At 41.2% G+C, this 20,447-nt stretch overlaps 1 pseudogene across 1 annotated transcript in view; it reads left to right on the top strand.

Annotated features, from left to right (window-relative positions):
* Positions 1 to 268: 268 nt before the first annotated feature.
* The window catches only part of LOC109447295 (centromere protein L pseudogene), a 50,587-nt pseudogene continuing 30,408 nt past the window's right edge, over positions 269 to 20,447 (top strand). Inside the window, exons 1-2 of the transcript XR_016019684.1 lie at positions 269 to 272; positions 326 to 1,497. The product of XR_016019684.1 is annotated as a centromere protein L pseudogene (transcript). The remainder of the gene's footprint in view (positions 273 to 325; positions 1,498 to 20,447) is intronic.

The following is a 20,447-nucleotide window of genomic DNA, read 5'->3' as shown; positions in this document are numbered from 1 at the left end:
GACTCGCAGGAGCCAGAGTCGCAGAGCTGAGCGGCTGAGTCAGCGGAAATGCCCCTCCCAGGGCGCAGGCCTTCGCCTAGCGTTGAGGGAGCCGAGGTCTCTACTGGGCATGTTTGTGTCCTTCGTGAACCTGCTTGTTGTGGAGCACGAGGGAATTTGGGAGAGCCAGGGGTGCCTCCGGTCCCTCTCTTAGCTGCCATTGAGGCAGGTTTTTTATTTCTCGACGTAGTTTTGGATCCAGACTTGCAGAATGATTTCTGAAGTCGGAATGGGTGACAGCGTCATCACAGGATTTTATTGACCATAGATTTTTAGGATGCATCAGAATCGACTCCCAGACAAAGTGCATCCTCAAGCCTTAAAGACTATAGGTGCCCCCCCTCTGTAGAAACAATTACAATCAGTCAGGAAGCGGGCCTTCATTTGTCCTGATTCCACCTGGAAGGAAAATTCCCCAGTGTTCACACAGTTGCAGGAAGATGTTGCTTCTCAAAAGGTTGCATTCCTTCCGCATAAGCAATGGACTTTATATAGTTTAACTCCCCTGTATAAATTTTCCTATACTAATCTCAAAGAGTATTCTAAACTTTTGAGTGCACTTATTGCTGCTGAAAAGTAAAAATGACTTGCTGTGAAAGTGGGAGAAGACTTCAGTATCAAAGTAATTTACTCTCCTAGGAATGAAAGAAACAAAGAAATCATGACGCTTTTCTTGTCCAAATACTGTCAAAATCTCAACGCCATCTGAGAACAGAGAAAGTAAAGTGTCGTGGACTGGTTGGTTCTGCTGTATATTTGGAGACAGTCTTCTGGAGACTGTTTCACAAGATTTCACCTGTCTACCCTTATTCCTTGCAAATGGAGCAGAGACTAAGACAGCCACAATTGGAACCTGGTTTCAGAAAACTTTTGACTGTTAGTTCAGTCTTTTAGCAATCAATGCACTGCTACTGAAATTCTTTGGTCTGTACCCCTCAGTGTCTGGACATACCTTGTACCATACATGCAGAGGATGCAAAAGCTTTGTGGAACAGTGTCCACAAAACACCTGGAAGTTAGCCAGGAGGAAGTTGACTTATTCATGAGCTGCCTTTATTCACATTTCCAAATTTGTCAGCCACAGGATTGGTTCGACATCGGTAGCTTTGGCACATACTAATGGAAAAATAAAGGTTCTGTCTCATACATACCTTATTGGAGTATTGGCATATTTGATAGAACTGGTAATTTTTCAAATTGAGTGAAGCCTTGTGAGGACTGTAAGGTATGAATTACATACCTTTTTCTTATTGATTATTTGCCTACTTGCTATGCTGAGAGGGACTGCAGGAGAAATGGGCATTCAGCTCTGCATCTGTTTTCCTCACGTGCCTTTGGAGTTGCCCAGATGGAAGCCAAAAAGGATCTAGAAGAACAAAGAAGGTAATAGCAGATGTACTGCAGCCAGGTGCTCGTGTAATAGTCATGATGATCTGGGATGCCAGTCTCTAGAAAATGGTGAGTTGTTAATTTGTAAAAATCAACGTCTTTCTAAAAAGCATGTAATGCTTATTAGGTCATACTTTTAGGATTCATATGAGATATCACTAATATTGAGTATTCCTGATTTGGGTCTTTAAAATCTTTACTCCCTTTTAAGCAGTTTAGACTTGTATTCAGAGTGAATTTCTGTCTTGTAAATATATTTCCCTAGCATACTTTTCCTGTACAGAACTAGCAATAAAAATAATCTTCTCCAAAAGAAACTAAGGATTAGTACACATTTTTAAGCCACTAATATTTATTTTTAATATTATTCAATTCTTATTGCAATGTTGAATTAGACATTCATTTTTATAATTTAAAAAAAAAAAGCCCAGATTTCATTCTAGGGGTGATTTTAAAGTAGATGAATTAAGAGTTTACATGGGGGAGAAACAAAAAACAAAATCTACAAAAGTACTCAGCTTCAATAACAATGAAAGGGAAAGTATTTTAAATAACTGAAGGTACTATTACCATAAATGATAAATGAGAACTTCTTGTTTTTGTCACCCTAGTCTTACCACAAGGAAAAACGTGATAGACAAAACATGGAAACATAGAAATAGGCAAAGATTTGTAAGTGTTCTTTCAAAGCAGCTCTGGGCTTGCACCTTTGATTGATTCTGTATTGACTGCACTATTTTACAGCTCCATAGGGGCGGATTAACTTGTGGCATTTTTGTCTGGTACAGATGCGTATGACTTCTGTCCAGCAGAAAAGAGAATGCCAAAGGTTATAGTTGATGGCCCTGCGAGATACTAAGCTGCTTATAAATCTCAGCTCCTCAAATGCTCCTTGAGCCAATTTTAACATCTTATTAAACCCATCTCACCAGCTAATGGGTTTAATAATATTTTTGGCATGAACTTATGTTTGAGAGAGAGAGTCAAGATTTTACTTTTCTGAAAACTTACTTTAGCCCTTTCAGAGGTCATTCTGTTGAGATGTCCAAGTGGACTTACCTAACAAGCAATTAAACTGCCTTGCAAGGCCAGTCAGTTATTCTCCACTAATGGCAGCAATGGCTGGAAAATGTGCTGATGGGGTCTGGAAATTGGGGATCTCTGTTGGATGGATGACAGAGACTTATTCGCTATCGGATGACAGAGGACAGAGCATCTGTTTTGTCTATCTTTTTGTTTGTGTCTTTGTGAGCTCAGTTCAATCAACCCAATATTTGACGCCCACTGTGAAGGAACTCTTTGAGATTAGGACAGGTGAGCTTTTGTATTTCTGTCTTTACATTTGATTCATGGCTGAAGTCATACAACCGAAGCTATAAGCTTTCTTTGTGTTTATGTCTATAATTTAGAATAGCCTTTACCTCTAATTGTGCAAGTGTGAAATATTTCCCTATATTCAGAGGTTGTGAATAATTACTTCTCTTATGTTAAAGGAGCTCTGTACTGAGTTTTTACAGAGATAAATACATAGGTGCCTAAACAAATCAAATATTCACAAAATTTACAGAAAATAAACGAATTGTACCTTTAATATTTTAAATGTGCTAAATTTTTAGGGGGGAAATCATTTTTATAGAAATTGCTGGCTCAGAATCATAAAAATCCAAGTTTATATAACTAAGGTAAATCATTGGACAAATCAGACTGATTTGACAATTTTGGTTTAAGAAAAAAAATAGTTTTATGTTTTTTCTCTGATTTATTAGTGCTAAGTAAATATAAACATACAGTTTACTTTTCCATAAGATTTATTTTTTTTCGTAAAGAGATTAGTTAATTTGAACTTCATAACTTTCTTAATATTGGTTACGTGGGGACAGAGCCAGGAGTGCAGTTTCCAGGCTCTCACCCTCATGTGGAAAGGTGCTCACTCGGGTAATAGATGGCCATTAACTGTGATTGGATGGCCATCAGCTGTGGCTAGTTGGCCATCAGTTGTAACCAGTGAGCCATTGGCCACTAATATAACTGCCGTGGCTACGCTAGCAGCAAACGGGGGCTAGCAAGAAGATGGTGGCTGAGCTAGCAAGAGCGGATTGCAGTTAGCATTGCAGATTGCAGCTAGCAAGTGGGGTTGGTTGGTTGGCAGAAAAGCGGATGGCAGGTTGTGGATCATGTGGCTCCTGCTTCCTGTGTCTCCAACCCAGCCACAAGCAGAACTATAATGGTATGACTCCCCTACCTATGGCTCCGTGGGTGTTCCTTTTTGACCTCACCATGTCCTGCGTTCTTATGTGGGGAGCCGGACCAGAGACCCCACATGACACCCTACATGACAGGTTATTTATCAAATAAGCTAACATTACTCCTATATAATGTATAAGATTATTAAAATATATATTTGTGTTCAACTAAATTGAATCATTTCAACTAAATTTTTATAACAATAACTACATTTTATAGTATGCCAGCTTAAAAATAATTTCCAAGATCCTTAGATAACTTAAAAATTTGGATTAATAGTAAATCAATTTAATGAATGAATGATCTTTTGATACCTGAATAATTTCTAAGTGTGACTGAATACTGAACATTGATTACTGAGTATAATCTTAAGTTTTTGGTTTTTACTTTTGGGTTGTTGTTTTTCAAATACACAGTGAGTGATTGGTTATACCTTTGGGTCATGTTAAGGAATGTGTTCATTTTGCCACTTTAAGGAGGTGGGAAAAGAAGGGGTGTGTGTGTGTGTGTGTGTGTGTGTGTGTGTGTCTGTACAAAATTGTGGTATATATATATATGCATGAGCTTTGCCAGTCTGCTGAAATGCTTATATGTAACAAACAGTTCTCAATGATCTGTCTCCCGGTTTTCTACTTGAAACTTAAATCACTTTGGTTAAGAGTTATAATTAATATGCATGATTAATCATGCATGATTAATATGCATATTAAGCAATAGTGACAAAATTAAAACTGTGCATGCAAAGTAATGGGATAACTTTTTGTTTTCAAGGAAAAAGAGTAATTTTGTTCTAAAATAAAACAAGTTTGTTTTAGAATATGCAAGAGTATAATGAAAGATAAAATTTGACGGTGTGAGAGAAGCAGATTTTATTCGCCTTAGTTTATTCTAACTGAGTCTGAAAAGAAACCAAGATATATGTTAAATTTTGACAAACTTTGGATGGGCTTATTCACCAAGTAATTGTTTATAAGGGGGAAGCATCATAACACACTTACTTCTACCTACTATGTTAATACAAAACTAGAACTTGGCGTTCTCTCTGTTACATGATAGGTTGGTCCTAGAGCTTTTACCAAGCAGTGACAAAAGGTTATCCTTTACCTTCTGAGTGATCTGCCCAGATAGCAGAGATTCCACAGCTTACCAGAATAATGTCTTTGATCATTCAAAGCTAAACACACAGTGTTCTTCAGTTGTGAAAGAGCTAAGGTTCCTTACAATCCTGCTGCTTTCTTCTATGTTTATTTTTAAATATTTTCACATTGGCTAATTAAGTAATGAGGTATTGATTCCCAGGCTCCTTATGATCCTATCTTAATGAAGTATCCAAATATCCTCTGATTAGTCTTTTGATTTCTTTTTTATTTTTATTTTCTTCTTCTTTTTTTTTGTTGTTACAAAAAGGGCTGTCTTTTACACAAACTATTTTTGAAATTTCCCAGAGGGCCCTTGGAAATTTCAAAGATGTATTCTTTCCATCTTATAAAAGAAGAGATACTGGAAATAAATGGGTTTGCTCTATATTTCTTTATTAGCTCAACAGTGTTGTAAGAACTGCATGGAAAAAATTGTCAAATCAGAAGAGATGCCCAGCCTTACCTAAATTACATTGATATCAGTAAAATGTTATTAATATCAGTATTCCAAAATGTGTATGTTTTATGGGAAGGTCTATGGAGATTTATAAATCCTCTCACTGTCACTAATATATTCTTACTTGCAGGGGAAACATTGATTAAACCCTGATAAAATAGTTAGATACTGACCCCAGTAGAGAACTTTACTTTTCTCCATTCTGATATTATTGTAATATATTAACCACAACTATTCAGTCTCGTGATCACCTGGGTGTCTGCTTCCCTCAGATGCTTGTCTGAGGATTCTGCTGCTATAAGCTAGAATGTGTTCTTCATCAAAGAACAGTTGCAAAGCCCTAGGGAAAGGACTGTAACAGGTACTTTAAATTATTGATACTTCAGAGTAGACTCCCCTTACAGCCTTTTGAGCTGATGTTGCTTAGATAACATTCAGATTATTTCAGTGAACTGAGTGGGGATTTCCAGGACTCTTCAGTCCAGATGCAGACATATGTCATGAAAGCAGACTACGGACCCCAGATCCAGCCACACAAAAATCAATTCCAATAGGACTGACCTGAGGGAAATTTCACTGTGCTATTATTTTGTTTGGGATATTGTTGGTATTATTTTCTAGTTTTCACGGAAATAGGAGGAAGTCCTTTCTCTGTCTTTTAGAACTATAGCTACTTCTCAATTTAGTAGCCTATGCTTTTGCAAACTGAAACTTTAATGCATTTTTAGTTTGAAAATTTTGAAACTTTTGTACACTTCTAATGGTATTTGATTCTCACACCCTTCAGAATTCAGAAAACAAATACTTTTTATTGAATCTCCTTACTTTTTATAACAATATAGGAATTGTACTAGTTTAATAATAATTTGTCCTTATTTTTACCTGAAAATAATGGGAAAATTAACTGTGCAATCAAGACCTACCTGGAGTGTTATATTTGAGAATGATTCTTATTTGTCACGTCTAAATAGGCACTGCAGGTGAAATCCGGTAAACCCAGCATCTTGTGCCTGGTAGTTGCTCGACATTATATGGCTCTAAGTTTGCAGAGCAAACTCAAATTGGTCTGATGGTTAATAATTATCTTGCTACACCTATGTAAATAATCAAGCTAACCAAATCTTAGGAGACCAGCCTTTTGTATTGAGAATAATCTTTGGAGATTATTTCTGATTGAAAGTTAAGGGAATCTGTCAAAATAATTATGCAAACTTTGGAAATCGGCAAAAGAGATTTCTGGGTGCAGTGCCAGGCTTGCCCTTTGATTTGCTTTCTACCAATTGGGCTATTGTGCAACTCTTAGAGATGCAGATCTGCCTGGTAGAAAAGGTAACCACGAGAATGACAGTTTATTGCTCTGTAGGTATTAAACAGTTTTTTTTTTTAATCTAACCAAGCAATCTTTCCCTAACAATCCTTTTCTAAATTGCCTGTTAAGTGCCCAGCTCTGCAAGTGCTCTTCGAGCCAGTATTAACATCTTCCTAGATCCCGTATTAATTAATGAGCTGGGTAAAGTTTTAAAAATGTGTTTATTATATATTTGTGTTAAAGTTATGATTTTACCTATTTTAGCAGAGGTTCAAAATGTTTGCTAAATTAATACAGAGCCCCACAGAAGAAACTCGAGAGTGTGCACTTTAAAGACGGGAGGGGAGGGGCTGAAATGTAGCCCGTGCTCCATCCACAAAGCCCCTGCCCTGTCACGGACCTGTGTCCATCCAGAGGAAGGCCGCTTTGCCTTTGCACAGAGATGGCCTGCATACAAAGATGCGTCTTCCTGGCTGCTCTCTTCTGATTTGCGCAGAGTCTCTGATAGGCTAGTGGTATCCCAAAATATATGTGTGGAAATCACAAAAATTGTTTCAAAGTATAAAACCCAATGAAGTAGGTACTGCATGAAAACTAGTATAAATATTTTGTGGGTAGCCTGGAAATATTTCTATTCTCTGAAAGGAAATCTGCCAATACATAACAAGCTCTGAGACTCACTATAAGTTCATTCAGTGATTCTATTTTAGAGTATATAGCCCAAGAAAATAGTTTCTCCCCCTTTCTCCTCCGGAAATAGATGTGTATATAACAGCACATTAATAACATCAAAAAATTTCACACACTATACATAGTTGTACAAAAGACTATGTCAATGCCTTGGAGTCTTTCTATAAATTAATAGTACATAAAAAAAGAGCAAAATACAAAAATGTAAACTGTTTGATGGCAGGATCGTATATCCCCAGCCTCGTAGCACCTGGCACATAGCAGATACAGTGCTAAGAGTGTGATGATAGAATGAGTTTGTATAGGATACACACACTTAAAGAGCATTGTGAAATCATACTGCGTGTATAACAACCCAATTCCAACGAGGCTGGAAAGGTTTAGAGACATGTGGAGGCGATTGGCTGCCAGACTGCGGAATTCAAACTTTACACTGGCCAGGGAGAGCTGCAAAATGTTTTTCCAGAAGCAACATGATGAAAACAGTATTACAGGTGGTAGTTGTGACTATTTGCATAAAGGTTGAGGTGGGATATAGATGGCTCCAGTATTCCCAGTTTTGAAAGCTGGCAAAAGATTAGGAGTGAAAGATTCTCCATTTATATATGGTTAAGGAGAGTTTGAAGTGATATAAATAATAAAGGGCTTACTAGTGATTGTTTTCCTGTAAAGTTATATACATTTCTAATTAATTTAGTATTAATAGTCTTAATTTAAAAAAATCTTAATTGACCTGGTCCTGTGTTCAAGTAGAAATACCTTGCATTTCCCAGGGATTATCACTAGAGGGCGACGTGATCACATCCACTTGACGTCTTTCGAGCCTGACTACACTCTGTCGCCCTGGGAGCAGCAACATGGGGCCATCAGGGTGCTTATTACAAATGCAGACTCTTGGGCTCCCCTGAGACCCACAGAATCAGAATCTGTATTTTAACAAACTCCCCAGTGGCTGGTATGCACATTGAAGTTGGAGAAGCACAGCCTGCGGCACACAGATCTCTCCTACCTTTTTGTTGACGATGGTGTGGCATTTCTTTTCAGGAGCCAGGCCTCAGTCACTCATTGGCTGTTTTTATCTTTTCTACTCTATTGCTCCGCATTTTCCTATGGCCACTTTTCACCTTTACCTCAGAACAAGTGGAATGTATATATGGGACAGCAGGACAGGACCCAGCCAACCCCACAGCTGCTCAACTCAAAAGCTGTTGGCTTTTTAAGGCCAACGCAGAGCAGCTGTTTCAACCCTCCTGCATTTCTGTGGGATAAGAAGATAAATTCTGGTTTTGACTTACCAAAACAGAAATAGAGAACAGCTGCTTTTCAAAGAATGTTTACCACCAAGGTCACATTTTTAAGTAAGATTTAGCACTTGAAACCAGTCTGTCTGGAAAACCAAACAGCATATCCAGGCTTTCCCCACGCTCTCACAGCACAACAAGAAAGGGAAGAAAGGAAGTCGGTTTGTTCATGGGCAGGACCAGACTGGATTTGGTGGGCAGGAGCCTCACAAGGGACTGGCTTGATGCATCTTTGCAATTGTTCCTCTCTGTAAGGGCACTGGCAGATTTGGGGCAGTAAGTTTATTCTTGGCTCCATTTCTGCCCTTTATGTTAGTGGAATCCTGCCAACCCACATCCAAATTTCCCGGTATCGTACTGATCTCCAAAGAGGAAGCCTTAGTTTGCCCTCAGAGATAGGGTTGCAGAGACAGTGTCTTCCAGGGCAGCAGCTAGAGCCTTGACCCATATCCTCAATTACAGTTCATGTTCTAAAAAATAACACAGCAGAGCTCAAACTTTCCAAGGCATCCAAATCCTCTGTAGGGCTTCTTAAAACACAGATTGCTGGCCCCGACCTACAAAGTATCTGATTCAGCAGGTGTGAGGTGGGACGTGAGAATTTGCAGTTCTACGATGCTCCCAGGTGGTGCTGATGCTGCTGACTGGACAGCACACTTCGAACACCATTCATACCTTCCAAAGCATCTTAAGGCACTGCCGTACATTCCTGCACTGAGTTAGTTGTGGCAGGCTTGGGGATTTCTGTAAACATTATTCAGCTTTTTCAGGTTTTGTTCCCCATTTAAAAGACCATTTTAAACTGTCTGTTGAACTAAGTACAGATTAAAATATGACTTGACTTAGCCCAACCCCACCAAAGGGCAGGTTTACTCTGTGGATATGTTTCATTTCCCAGGAAAATACCGTGTTTCCCCGAAATAAGACCTAGCCGGACAGTGAGCTCTAATGTGTCTTTTGGAGCAAAAATTAACATAAGACCTGGTATTATATTAGATTAGATTAGATTTTACATAAAACCCAGTCTTACATTATATAAGACCGGGTCTTATAGTATAGTAAAATAAGATGGAGTCTTATATTAATTTTTGCTCCAAAAGATGCATTAGAACTGATTGTCCGGCTAGGTCTTATTTTCGCGGAAACACGTAGGCCTACTAGAAAATCTGCCTCTTGCTTCTACCTCCATAATCCACAAGGTGGGGCTATTGGGCTGCCATGAAGGAGGCTGGGAAAATCCCCATGATGTGAGGTCATCAGTAATGTTTCTAAGGGTACCAAGAGCATGTTAGCTTCAGCTTGAAGAATGTACTGCGGGTTCCCCATAACCAATAGCACAGTGTGACTCCAAGAACTCCTGATGGTCCTCCTTCTTTTCCTCACCAATTCATCAATTTCTTCCCATCTTCCCATCAGGGTTTACAGTGAATTTTTGTAAGTGAGGTGTTGTGTTCTGTTAAAATGCAAATAATCTCAAGGGGGATAAACATTGTCAGTCACAAGAGTCTGAATTGGGCACTGAAGTATTTTGTAGTTTGGTTATCAAACCTAGAAATCTTGGCTGGGAGACGGTAAGCAGTTACCAGCAGCCCGGCCCCTCCACCACTCTGAGGAGTTACAGGGGCGTAACATTAGTAAGATGGCAGAACAGGAGCTTCTACTGCCATCTCCTCCATGAACATTGCTTTTGACAACCACCCCACACGAGTACCTTTGTGGGAGTCCAGGAGTCCAGCAGGGAAGTTCCAGTACATCACTGGTGCAAAACAATCCCTGAATTGATGCATTGAGGAAGGTAAGAACAGTTTCACTTTACCTGCATCACCCCTCCCCTAAGGCAGCAAGTGCGAAGAGAGACCCCCTCAGCCCTCAGTTTCTCTCATAGGGAGAGGGAAAGCATAGTGAGTACCCAGCTTCCCCAGCTGTGTAGGAGGCTCACTTCTTTCACACCCCACCCAGAAGACTAAGGTGATCAGCACAGCTGAGAGGTTGGGAGAGGCTGGAAGCATAGCAACACGGGCTCACAACTTATCAAAGGGCCATGGAAGCTTCACAGACTCCATCAAGAAGCCTGACCATGAGCTGCTTAGAATGCCTCACCTGTGGCCCCTCTCACTGGCCCACAGGTACCCCCAATGCTCTGCACGCCTCACCTACTCCCCATAGCCATCCCCACGTGCCCCCACAGACTGCAAGAGTGAGACTTGGAGACTGCTCTCAAGCACGTGCAGAAGGCTGGCCCAAACCTACAAGGATGGGAAACGCACTCAAATGTGAGCATTTTGTGGCACCGCCCCAGGGAAAGCAAACAGAAAGTTCTCGATGCTGGCCTGACTTTGTGGGATGAGAGAAGGCACACAATCTTAAGAATTCCCTACCCCAGGAGAGAACCAGAGATGTGGAGCAGGCACATCCCTAGACAAGGTCTCAGAGAGCCTCAGAATCCCTCACTGGTTGACTGGTGAAGGTCCTACTCTCCTGAAGTCAAGTGTCAAGTAGTAAAGACGAGATGGTGATTGCTCCTTTAAATGCAAAGACAGCAGTGCAGGATGCTAAAGAACGTGAAAAATCAAGGAAGTAAGACACTACCAAATGAATATCATAATTTTCCAGTAACCAACTGCAGAGAAATGGAGATTTATGAATCGCCTGACAAAGAATTCAAAATAATTGTTTTATGGAAGCTCATCAAGCTGTAAGAGAACATAGATAGACAACTCAGTGGAATCAGGAGAACACATGAACACAAAAAGAAGTTCAACAAAGAAATATAGATCCTACGGAACCAAAGAAATTCTGAAGCTGAAAAATGCAATGAATGAAATGTGTCAACGAAAGAACGTCCAGCCTCGGAAAAGTCTCGTAAGAGTTCAAGCCAAACTGATGACAGTTGCCAGGAAGCAAAATATAAATGGGTTGAGAATATGCTCCAGAGAATGGCAGTTTTGCAGTCTTATTTTATGCATTAGAATCAAAGGAAGAGATGTAAGGATGGTAGATTAGGGAGGCAGGAGAAAGCAGAGTGAGAAAACCTCTGAGATTGGATAAAAAGCAAAATGGAGAGATACATACTTCTTTTACATTGGTGGGTACAGGATAGTTAACAAGTACAATACATAGAGATGGTATGTGGGCAGCAAGATAGCAATGTGGTCTTGTGCTCTGGTTGTGCCTTCGAGGGGTCTGGAAAAGAAAACTACTCTGACATTTCAAACATATGTTATCTTAGATGCACAAAGGCAATACACAGAATCGCTTAAGGTAAAGATTGACTTTTGTCATGGAAGCTACAAGGCCTAGGTCGTGACTACCCACCATGACCCGCTTTTAGTTAGGAATTTATAATGTTCAGACCACCCTATATGGTTGCTTTCAGTCTCTGGGTTTGTAGGGCCCACCATCCAGGACTCCACTCAGCTTGTCAGGTTTAGTATGAGGCCCGTTTTTCGTCGCCCACAAATGGAAAAAAAAGGGGGGGGCATAGAGAACATCAATAGTAGACTTGATCAATCAGAAGAAGGAATCTTTGAACTCAAAGACAGGTCAAAATGTTTTTTATTTAACTGGATTAAATCATGTTAAACAGATCTCCTTACTGCAGTACTTTTCAGAGTTTTTAATAAGCCAGTGTTGTTTGAGAATGTCCAGTAGAGTACAGCCTTTCTTAAATGTTATAAATTTCCTAAATTTTTTGGCTGTGTAATGCTTCTTTCATGGACCAGCATTTGGCAGAGCCTGAACTTGAGAAATCCTAGCATAGCATGAAAGTGTGGGAATGGGGTGACATTATAATGCTATTTGGGAACCCCAGGACCCTGAACATCGTGTCCTTGACAAGTCATCCCTCCCTAAAAAGTCCCAATTGGGGAAATACATGTCCAGAGGACAGTGATAGGTAAATTGGCATTCATTGTTATTGAGATTTGACTCCTAATCAAACATAGTGAAAGATAATGGACCATGTAAAGAATGTCTTGTTTCTAGATTAGATCAAGTCTAGAGCCCAGAACTAAGGCAAGTTAAAGGGCCGCTTTTCTCCTCTGCCTACGTCTTTGATCCTCCCACTCTGAAGATGAGAAAATGTTGACCCAAAGAGCAGAAGAAAAGGGGAAAATAAGAAAGAGATTGCTTGCCCCACTCAAGACTCTCTTAGGTATGGGCAGTGGCAGTGTGGAACTGCGTCCTTGGCCCTTCTGAGCTCACCTCCCAAGGCAGTCCAAAGAGATAGTGAAGAAGAATACCAGAGGAAGAGAGAGCCGCCACCTGATCTGTCTTTTGTGTGTTGAGCATTCAAAGGGCTGAGCTTTCAGAAGGGACGCATGTCACCAGTCCGTCTATCCATCCATTCTATCATTAATTTGTGTGGAGTTCCAAGTGTGCAGGATGTCACAAACGGTCTCTGTCCTCAGGAGCTTGCTTCTGGGGGAGGGGAGGGGAGAGGAGAGACAGAAGCTGATCAAATCAACACATACATGTAATTTAAAATTTCTTCTCTCTTTCTTTTGGCACATTAGTAAATTTGGCTTTCTGGTCTCCCTCCAACCCGCTGAGATCTAGGTCCATACCTGTTTTCTCATTATCACTCGTTCTAGCTCCTCAACAAATTACCCCCAAACCTAGCAGGTTTGATTATGCTCATGGATTCTGTGGGTCAGGAACTCAAACAGGGCATAGCAGGATGACTTGCCTCTGCTCCACAACGTCTGGGGCCTTGGCTTTGAGCTAGACTCATCCAAAGGCTCCTCCACTTACATCTTTGGTGCCTGGGCTGGGACAACTGGAAGACCAGGACTGCTGGCTGGAGTGCCTTCGCATGGCCCCCGCGTATGGCTTGGACTCCCTCACAGTGCAGAGCCTCAAGGCAGTGAGACTTCTTACATGGCGGCTCAGGGCTCCAAGTGTGAGGGTTGCATCACCTTTTCTGGCCCAACCTTGGAAGTCACAGAACGTCACTTCTGCCATACTATATTGTTTAAAGGAGTCACAGTTCACTCTGGTGCAAGGGGAGGGGACATATATTCTATCTCTTAAGGAAGGGATGTGGCAAATCATACTGCAGAGGAACATTTGGGATGGAGCAATTGTGGCTCACTCTGCTATACACCCCTTATTACACTCAGCTCACTAATCAGCTGTATCTGGCACTTTTTACTTTGAATGGATGTTGAATTTTGTCAAAGACTTTTCTGTACCTATATTAGAAAAGTATATAATTCCCCTCTATTAGTCTCTTGGTACAGAAAATTACTTTTAATGTATGAATTTGTCTAAGTAGTTTTTAGACCAAAAGTCTGTCATCTCTTGGCATGAATGATTAGTGCAGACATAGTCAAACAGGTTGTAAGAAAAAAAAAAGGGAACTAACATTTATTAAGGACCTACTATGTGCCAAGCATTGCAATAAGTACTTTATTTCTTTAGATACGAGTATTTCAGTCTCATCCAGTCTTCTTTGTTATGAATATGTCACTGCTGTAACACCTTCTCACAAGCAGAGGATGAAAAACAGAAACGTCTCCCAAAGTTAGATGCAGATAGAACAGGATAAAAGTGGGAAAGGGGTCCAGAATTAAGGCATTCAAAGACTAACATGTGAGCACTTTTTCCCATGACCATGTACATCAAATGAGTCAACAGATATAAACATTGCTTGGGACATAAGGACTCCATAAAGGGTAGCTATCATGATGATGATGATTTTATTACCAGGTCAGACAATTAAGTTCGCGAACTCATCCTAGAAAAAGTGCTACATACCTCATTGCTTAATATCACTACAGTCACCTTCGAAATACTCCCCTTGGGAAGCTATGCACCGATGCCAGCACCTAGTCCACCCTTCAAAGCAATTTTGGAATTCTTTTTCCGGAATGGCCATCAGAGCTGTTGTCATATTACCCTTGATGTCCTGAATGTCATCAAAATGTCTTCCTTTCAATATTTCCTTTATGTTCGGGTAAAGAAGGACGTCACTGGGGGCCAGATCATATGAGTAAGGAGGGTGTTCCAATACAGTTATTTGTTTACTGGCTAAAAACTCCCTCACAGACAGTGCCATGTGAACTGGTGCATTGTCGTGATGCAAGAGCCATGAATTGTTGGCGAAAAGTTCAGGTTGTCTAACTTTTTCATGCAGCCTTTTCAGCACTTCCAAATAGTGAACTTGGTTAATTGTTTGTCAAGTTGGTACAAATTCATAATGAATAATGCCTCTGATATAAAAAAAAAATTAGCAACAGCATTGCAACGAGTCCACAAACTTAATTGTCAGACCTCGTAAACAATGTGGATGTCACTAAAATTAGAGATCTAAGTACAGGACTATTTAAATCCCAGAAAGGACAAAAATTCACAGAAACAGGTCAGAGGAGAGGCATATACACTTTTGGCCCAGACCCCAGTTGTGAAGATCCATCATAGTTACAAATGTTTTGCTTTGTTGCTTCTGCAAATTTACTTAACATTTGTCAGAACAGAGTCCCAATTTCTGGACAATATGGCCCCATAGAGTAAAGGCAGTTTTCTTTATAAGAAAAGTGTAGGCACCAAAAACGGGACCCCTGCTGATAATCTTCTAGAGGCTTGTACAGCAGTGTTGTTCAAGTTCTGACCTGAGTATAGAAGTCCTCTGGGAGCAGCCCTCCCTGTCTGCCTCTCCTCTGCCTCATTCCTCCTCGTTCCCCTCTGCACTTCATGGCTTTAGTTAACTGGACCTACTGGGAGTTCCCCGAACACTTAGGGCATTTTCCTGCCTCGGCCTCCACCCCAGGTTGGTGGGAAATGGGAAAGAGCCGTTCCCTTTAAAGGACTAAAGTGTAAAGGTGAGACCGTTATCTCTGACTTTCAGATGAGTCCAAACTGATGTTCCCGTATCTATTTGATAAACACAAATATAGACACAGTGAAAGTCATGTCAGCCAAAATCACGTAGACTGAAAATGAGGAAAGGCCAAAGAGAGAAAAAATCCAAATGACTTAATTGGAAAGGGAAATATCTGCAGGGTAAGTCCAACACAGCTTTCCTTCATTTTAAGCAGGGAAGGGAAGTCAGCAGGACAAAGAAACCAAACATCCCACCTCTGAGGAGAAACACAAGTGATCCAAGGAAGGCAGGGGTCTGCGTCCTGCTCCACCCAGGGGCTGGTCCCCAGCTGGCTGTGCAAGGAATTCGGAGCGCTTTCCTAACCGCCGTGCAAAGTTGCCTTCTCCACCAACAGCAGATTGCCCGCACCTTCTGAGAAATGGCCTCTCGTCCAGCAGGGACTCAGGGTGAAAACCTTCACAAGAATTGTTGGCCAAGGGAGGCAGTTCTCCTGCAGTTCTTTCAAACCCAAACCCAAAAGCCCAATAGATACTCAGGCAACCGAATTACTCTCACTCCCACTTTCCTGACTTGATTTCAGGGCCTGTCAAAGGTAGTGTTGGATGCCTGTTTTTAAGTTTATTTTCTTACCCCTAGTCAACATACTCTTTCTCTGCAGAGCTTTGCCTGATCTCCGTATGCAAACGCATGCTTTCCAGGAAGAGAACAGGGAGGACATAGTGGGACTTCTCAGTCTTCATAGGTGACGCTAGTACTGCCAGCTGGGTGATGCCGGGATGTCAGGAACCCAGATCTGGTCAATTATATTTTCCTATGAAATTAAATCTCCATCTGCCATCCACATAAATACTAATTAATCTCTAATTTGGATTTGTAAACTGATAGGAAATTCCAAACACAATTAAAAGAAGTAAATATACTTAGGCCCAAGTCAAGTATTTTCCTTGTTCTAGAAAAATTACAGATGGAAGGCACTTGGAAAATCATGAAGTGTTACGTAAGCATGATGCTATTAATGCCCTGCAGGAAAGCCACGCAGCCTCAGACCTGCCCCCAGAAAGAGCACTTCCTAATGACTGATCTTAGAGGCAGATAAATGCAGGGCATGGTGCCAAGATTTCTTTCAGTTCCCTTCAAGTTACTTTGCAGCTCAGCACTGAGAAAGCCTTATGCCCCATCACAGGTGGTCATCTGCCTTTCCTACAGGGTCCCCACTTTATCCTGCCAATGGACACCTCCTGTCACCCCGTGGGAGCCTGGAAGAACAATTGCCATCCAAAAAGAGGACCTCAAGCCCTATTTAGCTCCACAAGTGTGCCATACATTATCAGTGGCTACATTGAGGTATTTTAGGAACTTCTCTAAAACCACACCAAATACACACACACACCCTACAACACACACACACACACATGCACACACACCCCACAACACACACCCCACAACACACACCCTACAACACACACACACATCACAGCATACACACATCACAGCACACCCCACAACACACACACGCATCACAACATACACACCCCACAACACACACACACACATCACAACACATACACACCGCAACACACACACAGGCACACGCACACACACACACCCCACAACACACAGACACACGCACACACACACAAAATTGAGCAAAAATACTATAAATCTCTGGGATGATGATTGTACAGTTGAGTTTCAGAAAGGAAGAAACTAAATTTATAATAAAACAACTGACTGGATTTTAGGGGGAAAATTCTCAAGGTAATTATACAAAACCCACTTAACTATTGCATTTATGTGAATAAAACATTCATTTCTATTAATCAAATTTTTCTTGTTTCCTTTTCTGGTGATTAGCTTGTGTTTCTGGCAAGTAATTTTGTATTTCTAGTGTTCTCGTAATCATTTTAAAATTTGTTATCTTTATTTGAATTGATTTTTTTAAGACTCTAAGTAAAAGGAGTATGCTTGCTACACAAGAGAAGTCTACTAGTCAGTTTCCCAACTAAGCGCCCTCTTCCAAGCACATAGCTCCCCTCCACTCTTCTGGTACGTGTTGTAGAAGAAAGAAAACTAAACAGGATGCCAAGAGACCAGAATTCAAGTTCTGCTCTACTTTCAGCTGACCTTACAATACTGGGCATTCGGTTGAATTTACTTGAGCCTCTGTTTACTTATCTGCCAAAGGCTGGACTGGATCAGTGATTTCTATATGTGATTCCCACTAAATCATCCAGGGGAATTTTTTGAAATATTCCGGGTCCCACTTCAGCTATAATGAACTGGAATCTCCAGAGGCACTACTGTGGATGGTCAGTGAGGAGGCCCTTCCTGCTCTTCAGCCCCTTCCGAGGACCTTCTTTATGTCTACTATCCCCCTGTTTCCCCGAAAATAAGACCTAGCCGGACAATCAACTCTAATGCGTCTTTCAGAGCAAAAATTAATATAGGGTATTATTATACATATTATATTGTAATATTATATTATAATATTATATTATATTATATTATAATATTATGTTATATACTGGGTCTTATAGTAAAATAAGACCAGGTCTTATATTAATTTTTGCTCCAAAAGACGCATTAGAACGGATTGTCCAGCTAGGTCTTATTTTCAGGGAAACACGGTAGAAGGCTCCACAGGTGTCCTCCTTCCTCACCGAGTCCTAGCCCTCCTCCTGTCAATCAAGAACAAGCTTGGAAGCCAGAGGATGCCCCCAGGGTCTCCTGCTTTCATTGGTTGGCCTTCCAGTCCATTCAAGCCTGGATAGGTGCCCAGGGGTTCTTTCTTCCCTAACAGCCTCCAGGCTTCCTCTTCCATCCATGTGCCCTGTCCTCCACCCCACCTCCCTCCATCCTGTCTCCGTCACCTTTCAGTCAAGGCCAACAAAGCTGGAGAGATGTGGTTCAGGCTCTGTCCTGTGAGGGCACCAGAAGATCCTTAAATTATTCAGAGTGAAGCTTCTATTACACACACACACACACACACACACACACACACACACACACACACACCAGCAACCACCTTCTCTCCACAATGTCAACCACCTCTCACAGCACATCTTCCGTGGGCCGTCACCTCCCCTACCAGAGGCAGAGGCAGGAAACCCTCTCTGAGTCTGGTTAGGAGCACACTCAGCCAGACTAGCTGTGTTTGAATCCCTACTTACTAGCTGTGTGACTTTGTTCAGTCACTGAACTTTTCTATACCTAAGTTTCCTTGTCTGTAAAGTGGGATTATATAATAGTACATACTTATTTCATGGGGTCTTATGACGATTAAGCAAGTTAATATATATAAAGCACTAGAAAAGTGCCTGAGCATAGTAAGTTCTATATGAGCTAGCTAATTATTACCAGGAATGAAGATTGGGGAAGATTACAGGGAGTGAAGAGGCTGACAAGCTCATACAGTCATTTAGCATTCTGTTGTTCATCTAGCATAGAATCTAGGAAAAAGAATCTCTAATTTACTTTTATTATGGTGAGTGGTTCATGGGTCAGAAAGCTTTGGATCCCTGTCCCACTTTTCCCTGTGTCTAAGCAAGCCAGGTGTGGATTTCCTCCTGATAACTCTTCCAGCTGATGCTCAAAGAAAGAAGGTGTCTTTCCTCAGAGAGAAATGCACTTATTTTCCAGGAAAATTTTCCCCTAACCTCACTATTACTGTAGCCTTCTTTCAAATTGAAAACAAATTACGTCACTATCAAGCCCCCAATAATATATTTAGTCACGTTAGCCATGTGAATATTTGAGATTATCTAATCCAGGTTCCTTATTTTATAGGTAAAGACTGAACCCCCAAGGCCAACTGGCTAGCCAAGGCCCCACAACCTATCAGTGGCACCTGCCTCTTGGCCTCCAGCTGCACCCCTGTCCTGGGCACCACACAGCGTCCGCTGGGATGGAAGTGCAGTCCCGGGCCCCTCACCCTCATGCAATAACAGTGTTCTACTACCTCTTGATTATTTATTGATCGATTTGAAATCTTGAGGGGCAAGATTATAATGGACCGGGGGTAAAACCTACAATGGAAGGTGGAGAGCCAGGATCATAAATTCATTTCACTAAATTTTTGGTACATAGATTTTTGAAAATAGGTATTTGAGAAGGGCAAATGAAGGAGAGAAGGAGGGGAAAAGTCCAGGAAACTTCAAGTCAGTTCATTTAACATCAGGAGCTGAGAAAATAAAACATCCGTTCTGTAATCACCTTGATGGGAACATCGTGCAATGAAGAAGGCAGCATTTGCCCTCTTAGACAATCATGTTAGATTTACCCGATTTCTTCAATAAAATTACAAATGTACTACATAGGAAACTGTGTTAGATATTGTGTTTCTGTATATGGTAGATCTAAAGAGAAACAAATGCAATTCTCATCTTTTCATCTGGATTTCAGCCAGGTACCTGAACCCAGTTCTTGATAGGAATTGCTTGTATTCAAATTCCTCCTAATGCTTCTAGGAGGCCACTTGTGCCCGTGTTGGGTTAGTAAGTGACTGGCAGAGATGAGGAAGCCATCTCAGTTCAGATCCGGGCCCCCATGAACACCCTATGCAGTGAGAGAAGTCATTGCTTCTTTGCTCCTGTCCCCAGCCCTGCAGTGTCTGTGGAGATGATGTTTCCAGCTGGCGTCTTTCCACTCACCAAGGCCTTTTCTCCTAGCAACCGTGTGGGCTCATCATCCTACAGATCCCTGATGGGCTGGTATGAGTCACCACGTGTTGTGAAGGTGAGCGGCAGGGAGCACCACGGGAACATTTAGAGGTCAACCGTATAATGCTGAGCTGGGCATGCTGTTTACAAGTAAAATGTGCAGCCTTCTGCTTTCCACTTGCACAGGTAAAATACTCAGTGATACACCTTTAAGTTTTCATTTTCCAGAAACTTTATAGTTGTGGGTCCTCGTTTTGTAACTTCAAAGTAAAAAAAAAAAAAATCTGCCCTCAGGAAGCTTACGTGCATATTGCTAAGTGAAAGAAGCCAATCTAAATGTAATCAATAACATTGTAAAGATTTTGTAGGGTATCCGATGGACACTTGTCTCATTAGGG

Source organism: Rhinolophus sinicus, chromosome 1 (genome assembly GCF_057876585.1).
Source record: "Rhinolophus sinicus isolate RSI-liver-muscle chromosome 1, RSI-T2T, whole genome shotgun sequence".
Taxonomy (NCBI): domain Eukaryota; kingdom Metazoa; phylum Chordata; class Mammalia; order Chiroptera; family Rhinolophidae; genus Rhinolophus; species Rhinolophus sinicus.
The sequence above is the reverse complement of the archived record's forward strand: the minus strand, read 5'-3'. Positions and strand labels throughout refer to the sequence as shown.